We start from the raw sequence: 8,260 nt of genomic DNA on the forward strand, positions 1-8,260 counted from the left end.
CATTGTGTCTTTACTGATTGTCCCTCCCAGCAGTCATTATAGTCCGTCAATTAGAAATGAAGGCTGCAGAATAGAAATATGCTGATAAACACAGAATGCCAGTTAAACTATGATCAGAAATAATGTTAGGCCAATTTCCATGCAAAACCCAGGCAGATTGTTGGAAACCAAACAGACCCCATTAAAAAATAAAATAAATCTTGTTATTTGCATAGCGCCAACCTATTCTGCAGCATTTTAAGGTAATTTTTAATTTATTATCCCCCACCAAGCCAGGTAATCATTTTACTGACCCCGGAACTATGAGTCACCCTTGAGACAGCTACCTGAACCAAGCGGGAATTGAACTTGCACCCTTCAGGTCATAAGCAATAGATTGGGACTGCATTACTGCTGCCTTAACACTCTGCACCACACAAGGCTCAGTATAATCAAATGGAGCTGCTCGGCAATGGGAATTTCCCTTTCCTGCTCTCCGAACAGAGCAGAAAAGCGGAACCCCCAGTGCAGATGTAGAACCACCATTACTCTTCCTATACACATATGATGGCTTGTTAAGCTTAACGTCCAGCAAGGGAGCTATCCAGAGGCCTGAGAGTGCAGTAAGGAGTGCTGCTGTCTGGAGTGCGGGAGGTCTCGGGTTTGACAATAGCCTCCACCACCTGTGGAACTCCCCTGTGAGCCTTGAGGCATGCACATTTTTATCTGGCTCCCAAGAATTCTCCTTTGGCCTGTATCCCTGCCACTGCACCAGGTACCAGGAGTGTTGATTAGAAGGCCAGGAATGAAGATGGGATGTGTACCATAATTGGCATAGAATGGGTTCTGGGCGGTTGAGCTGCATTTGGCATCATTGTAGGGGAACTTCGCTGTTGATAGATATAATCCACCCTGTCGTCCTGGAGATGAGAAATGAAGCAGCAGAGGTACTGCTCCAGGGTCTGGTTCATCCTCTTGGTCTGGCCGTTAGACTGAGGATGAAAGGCAGATAAAAGATTTACGGTGGTTCCCAGGCCTGTACAAAAGTGTTTCATGAATTTTGATGTGAACTGAACCCCCCTGTCAGAGACCACATCATCAAGAATTCCATGTAGTCTGAAAATCTCCTGGATCCCCAACTCCGCGGTGCTCAGCAGTGGGAATTCCTTCGATGGAGATGAAGTGGGCCATTTTCGTAAGTCGGTCCACGATGACATGAATGGTAGTCATACTTTTTGAGAGGGGCAGATCCACAATGAAGTCCAAAGATATAGATCCCCATGGTGTGGATAGAACTGTAAGAGTCTGTAGAAAACTCTAAGGCAGAGCTCGTGGCGTCTTGTTCTGAGCACATACTTCGCAGGAGGGGACATACCTCTTCACATTCTGCTGTCGGGCCACTATAAGGAACAAAGAAAGAGTTCCAAAGTTTTTGTAATGCCCAGGTGACGGCAAACTAGGAGTCATGGACCACTCTAAGGACCTCAAGTCAAGCAGCCATAGGAATATATAGGTGGTCTTTTCGCATCCTCAGTCCATTCTATAAAGCAAGATAGGGACAACATTTGCCTTTTTCCAATCTTCTGGGACTTCTCCTGATCTCCACGAATTTTCAAGGATTATGGCGAGTGGTTCAGCAATTCCCTCCGCTGCTTCCTTCAGTATCCTAGGATGTAATTCATCCTGACCTTGAGACTTGAATTCGTTTAAGCTTGCTAAGTGTTTCCTCACCATCTCTCTGCTTTATTTTGTACGATAAGACCCAGCACTTTTTAATATTTCCATGGACGGAGCTCTTTGAGGGGTCTTCTTGTAAGTGACCAGCTGTAGCTTTTATTGGTACCATTTTGGCGTACATAGGGCGTTTTTGATCATTTTATTGGGTTTTTGGAGACAAAATAAACAAAAAAAAAACCTTTTTTGTTGCCTTTCTGTGCTTTTTTTTTTAAATAGAGGTTTACCATGCGGGATAAAAGATGTGCTCAATTTTTTGTAGGGTCGCTACACCTGCGGTGATGCCGAACATACTTTTTTTTAACTCTGTTTAAAAAAAAATGAAAAAGTGTGCAAAAAAAAGGTTGATTTTTTCGAGGGATATATATTTTTTGATCACTTTTATTTTTTACCTTTCTCTATGTTCCTGTCGGGAACTTGAACCTGTGAGTTTATGATCGCTTAGATATTATGCTGCAGTACTTCTGTACAGCAGGTTATTATCTCTTTCATTGGCTATGACAGGAGAACCAGAGGCCATTTTCAGGCCATCGGCCCTCCACAGAAGGCTGGTGATGTTACTGTGGGAGCTTTCACCCTCTGTTAATCATTTACAGGCCACGATCAATATCAACTGCAGCCTGTAAGGAGTATCAGATTTATCTCAGATGCCTGCCATTGCAGCAGGACCCTTACTGTCACTTACAGATGCAGTACGCCGGATCAGAGTCAGGGTGGACACCCATTTGCTATATAATAGCCTTGCGATGCGAGAGTGAGTGAAAATGCATGATAATGAGACCACTGATTTTCAATGCAATCGCGCATCTCAAAGAAGATTGTTTTTAATGGGGTCAGTGGCAACAGCGCTAGCCCCCTTGAAAACATAGGGAGTCAACTAAATGATTCTCATGGACTACTAAATACACTAAACTACAAAGGCAAATGAAGGATTTTTAAAGGGGTGTCTCCAAATTCTATGGTGCCCGTGGTAGAAATGGCAAAATCCTTCTCTCCTCCCATAAAAGTCACTTTCCCAACTTTATATATGTACTTCTTTTAGGTACAAGGAAACTTCACTGTAAATGCACCCTTATGTAGTGGCTTCAGGCACTAGAGTGGAGCCTCAGGTGTAGTAGCCGCAGATCTGGAGAGTAGTCAGGGAAGAGTCAGGAGTCAGCAACAGAAGGTCTCAGTTTGCAGTACAGATAGAGGAGGCGGGTAGTATAGTCAGAGGGAAAGCCAGGGATTAGCAATGGGAGGTCTTAGTTCGCAGTACAGATGGAGGAGGCAGGTAGCATAATCAGAGGGGAGGTCTCAGAGAAGTAGGCAGAAATAGAGTTTGATTAAACCATGGAGCACAATAATCACATGCTGGGTCTGAGGCAGGATCAAGCTTTTATAGGAATTCCCAATTAGTGGCTGGGCAGGTCCAGGACAGGGAGGCAGGAACTAGATTAGCAGGAGGCATAGAACAAGATGTAGGAGTGCAGTACACAAGATGGCCTGCAGAGGGCTATAAAGACAGGCTTTCTGGTATTACAAAAAGAGTTAAACAGCTTTTGAGTGTGGCAGGAAGTGAGATAAAAGCTTCAGCTCCTGCCACACTCAAGGGGGAGAGTACCAGCACAGGAGAGCTGAAGTGATGCAAGCTGGAGGTCCAGTGTGGACTAGTAATGGACTGTGTAATCGGCTATGCATGCTGTACACGTTGATTTGCTGTGATCTGAAATAAATCTAGCAGGTGCCAGATTTAAAAGAATTTGAAGTGTCCTGAGCCATTTCTACATGTGGTGTCCATTCCGGACTGAGAGGTTGGCGATCCAAGAGGTGAGTTAACACTCTTGCCACAAAGGCTAGAGTAATGCGGGAGAACTGCGCAAGGCTGGATTGCTCAATAGGGAGAGCCACCGGCTAGAGCGCAGCAGGTCTCAGGTTCAATCCCTGACACCTTAACATATTTGTATACTATTCTGTATAGCAATTGGGTCCCAATATGGGGGGCCAAGACTCATAATGTTCAGTGTATTGTTTGCAGCGCAACATTTTGACTATTTAAGCTAAGTGTGTTTACACTCATGTAAAGTTTATAATGTAGCTCTTTAATTATGCTAAGTGCATCAACGTTGAATATGGGAGGTTGTGCCAGGTCATCCAATTACGGAAAAGTAGAGGAACGGAGACGCTGGTAGTCTGTGATGACGCACTTCTGTAACTAGGTGGCTCTGCCTCTCAAGAGAATCAAGCATTGTAGAAGAGCTTAAAGGGGTTGTCCCGCGAAAGCAAGTGGGGGTATACACTTCTGTATGGCCATATTAATGCACTTTGTAATGTACATTGTGCATTAATTATGAGCCATACAGAAGTTATTCACTTACCTGTTCCGTTGCTGGCGTCCTCGTCTCCATGGTGCCGTCTAATTTTCAGCGTCTAATCGCCCGATTTGACGCGCTTGCGCAGTCCGGTCTTCTCCCTTCTGAATGGGGCCGCTCGTGCTGGAGAGCCGCTCCTCGTAGCTCCGCCCCGTCACGTGTGCCGATTCCAGCCAATCAGGAGGCTAGAATCGGCAATGGACCGCACAGAAGACCTGCGGTCCACCGAGGGTGAAGATCCCGGCGGCCATCTTCGCAAGGTAAGTAAGAAGTCACCGGAGCGCGGGGATTCGGGTAAGTACTATCCGTTTTTTTTTTTCAACACCTGCATCGGGTTTGTCTCGCGCCGAACGGGGGGGGCTATTGAAAAAAAAAAAACCCGTTTCGGCGCGGGACAACCCCTTTAAGCGAAAGAAGATTTGAGGGCACAAGTGTTGCCCTCCTGTGCACACCTAAATGACTGCAGCCTGTGTATTCACACTGCTAAGACTGTTCTGGTGTTAATAAAGCAGTTTAAAATGCTGCGGGGTCGTGGCATCCCTTAGTGACTTTCACGTTATGTCTTCTGTGATCACTGACTCTTGACTCCAGGCTCCAAGAACTCCTCTCTCAACTCCTTTTTTCTCTCTCTCTTTTCCTCTCTCTCCCTTGTCTACCCACCCCCGATCTGTCTCTTATACCATCCCCACTAACCAATCCTAGGCTAAGGAGAAAACTCTCTATCCAATCCCAGGACTAGACGGGGTGGTTGACGGACCATAGGGTGAATTCTGCACAGTCATGCAGACACAGACATTAACGGTCTAGTATCCAGACACAGCCAATGCACTAAGACAAGGGTTAATACACATAAGCATACATTAAGACATAGACAAACATATACACACCATATGAGGTAGCTAGATAAGTGCTGTAGGGACTCTGGCCCATCACACAAGCAGTCTCTCTGCTCCTGCTGCATCTCCTCTTTCTCCCTCTCTGATGCTGCTCTGTCTTTCTGCAGCAGTCAGTACACGCACTGTGACGCAGCAAAAATGTCTACTTTATGGCCTGTGCTCTGCCAATCAACAACTGTCCTTGGAGCATGCTCAGTTCAGTTTGGAGCTTCCATCTTGGTACTCCATTGTGGAGCCCAGTACACCCTAGGCATTTCCACACCTCCAGTTCTTTCAGAGGCAGCTTTAACCCCTTAGGGGTGAATCCCTTACAACTGCACTGCCTACACAGACAATGCAGGAATAAAGTCTGTGCCTCCAATATGACTACCACTGGAATTCAGACAATATATTGTAAACTCTGGGGGAACTCAGGAGAAAGTGTTCAATATTCCTGCAGCACCCCCACAGGAGAAAGGAAGTATTACACAGTTAGTAAAATGGCACAATGAGTTGTTTGTGTAATACAGGGACGTGTTAACGGAGAAGGAAATTGTGTTTTCAAAACCAGGTGAAATACGGACTACTCCCTCATGTCGCGGCTCCACTCCCAGCGGCACGGGTCATGTTAGGCCAACCAGGAAAACACTTAGGTCATAAAACTCTCCTATTAGGGGCTCCTTCACACCGGCGATCGCTGTGAGAAGATTGCAGAAAAAAATGCAACTTCTTTCCCGCCATTTGTGAGCGTCGGCGCGGCGTTTTCTCACTAATAAAATAAGTTGGCAGCAGCTCAGATTTGGAGCGATAAATATCTAGTGGTTTATTCCCCAAAACGTTCCTTTTTACTAAGGAGGAATAAACTACTAGATGTTTGTTGCACCAAATCTGAGCTGCCGCAAACGTCTCCATCTGTGGACATTAGTTGGGATCGAGGTCCAGCGCCGCTGCAGCTGTGCGTGCCTCACCCTGGAGGCGTGGTATTGCGGGCTTTTCTTTCATTGGCTTATTCTCACTAACCATCGCTGCCGCTCGCGATTTTCTTGCACAAAAGTCAATAGGACTTTCTAATGTTACAAATGTATCGCACGAAAATCGCAATGTGCCCTGCGATACAAAGGAGGCTCCATAGGGAAACACGGGAGATACAAAATAGCACCTCGCAGAAGGAAAGGACATTTTTTTTCTCGCAACATCAGAAAATGTGACGGAAACATTGAAAATCATTGGTTTTATAATTCAGCGTTTTTACCCAGTCTCACATTGCGCAAAAATCACGTGATTTTCTCGCCCGTCTGAAGGCGCCCTAAATGGAGATTGAGAACAGCACACACAGGCGAGAAAAGTGTGCGACATTTGTGTGTTGTGAGCTGCATAAATGTGAACCCCCTTCTTGTGATGGCGGTCATACACATGAGCGATATCACCCTGCATGGCACCGCGATATCACCCTGCATGGCACCGCGATATCACCCTGCATGGCACCTCGATATCACCCTGCATGGCACCGCGATATCACCCTGCATGGCACCTCGATATCACCCTGCATGGCACCGCGATATCACCCTGCATGGCACCGCGATATCACCCTGCATGGCACCTCGATATCACCCTGCATGGCACCTCGATATCACCCTGCATGGCACCGCGATATCACCCTGCATGGCACCTCGATATCACCCTGCATGGCACCGCGATATCACCCTGCATGGCACCGCGATATCACCCTGCATGGCACCGCGATAGCGCCCTGCATGGCACCGCCATTTGGGGAACAGATTGCAGCATGTTCCAGCTTTCTGCGTGTTCTCGCATCACAGCGCCATTGTGTTGAATGGGACCGGCGGCAACATCACATCATTGAAAACAATGGGAGAAACTGCCAGCCGCGGCGGGGGGGGGGGGGGGGGTGCTTCTACCCTGAAGTGATGCAGGGGAAGTTGTGACATGAAACGTCTCGCATCCGCAGGGAATTCACATGGTGGCAAGCGCGATATCATGCGGCGATTCACGGCCCGATACCGGGCTCGCCCGGTTGAAGTTAGCCTGAGAGTGTATTCAGATGGGCGAGCATGATGGCAGTACAAGAAACACGTAGCGATATCGCGCTTGGAAAATTAGGTTGTTTACTGCGGGTGTTTTGTGACATGCAGGAGAATCGCAGCGCAGAACACGCGGGTGAAAATCACGGGGATTTATAATAGTAGACATTAAAAATCGCACTCATATAAACTGCCGTGTAATCTGAGCGCCGCGATACTTATCGTGCCCGATGGGGAGATCACCGCAGACGTGCAGAAAAGTACAACATGCTGGGATTTGCGATCTCCGGAGAAGATTTGCGCATGTAAACAACAGGGTTTATTTCACTACGCGTTTTGTTCGTCCCGCAACACACAAAACCCACGGAGACCCTACCTGTGTGAATCCACCCAAGGCTTATTGCACCCAGGTGAGTGCGGTATCGAGCTGTGAAACTCCGCCTGTTATCGCGCTCGCCAACGTGCGATGTCCCTGCAGATGTAAAACGCATCACTTCAGGACATTAGCGCTCCTCCGCACCCCTTTTAGGCCCCGGGGGATCACGGAGGGTTTCCTATTGTTTCCAATGGATAAACCTCGCACCGCACTCCCATGTACTCCGCAGGCCGCGCCATGCTGTGCTGGCCCCACTGAAAACAACGCAATGTGAGGCGTTTCGAGGGAAAGCCCAAAGATAGGACATGACGTGTTTTTTTGCTGTGCCACAATGCAGGGAAAAAATTGCTTATGTGTGTGAACCCATTCAACAGGACGGGGTTCATATACTTATACGTCTCACAAATCTGGCGTGACTCTCCAGGCCAAACGCCCTAAATACAGCATAACCCTCCTGAGAGCCGCGCTTAGTCTGGTTATAATGGAACAAATGAAACCATTGATTTCGGGATTGTCGCGCCTTAATACTGCGAGTGAGAAAACCTAGGACTTCCCTATCTGTCTTGTATGTAGAAGAACTGCGTGCCAGATGGAGAGGGCAGGAATGAGCGTACAGGTAGCCTAGCAATGAAATAGGTTGTGATTGGCTGCATACAGACTGGTCAGGTGACAGAGGTGATAAATAGCCGGACAACGGTGGCCAGAGGTAGATGAGAGAGAAGTGGCAGAAAAGCAGAAGGAAAGGCAGAAGCAGGAGAGCAATAGAGAGAGAGACAGGAGAAGAAAGAGAGCAAGCGGAGAAACAGTGAGTAACAGAGAAGGAGAGTCAGCTGTGACAGCGAGTAGAGGAGAGATAAGAGATGTAGATACCAAGAGGGATGGAGAAAAGACATTCCGAGGAAG

Source organism: Eleutherodactylus coqui, chromosome 2 (genome assembly GCF_035609145.1).
Source record: "Eleutherodactylus coqui strain aEleCoq1 chromosome 2, aEleCoq1.hap1, whole genome shotgun sequence".
Taxonomy (NCBI): domain Eukaryota; kingdom Metazoa; phylum Chordata; class Amphibia; order Anura; family Eleutherodactylidae; genus Eleutherodactylus; species Eleutherodactylus coqui.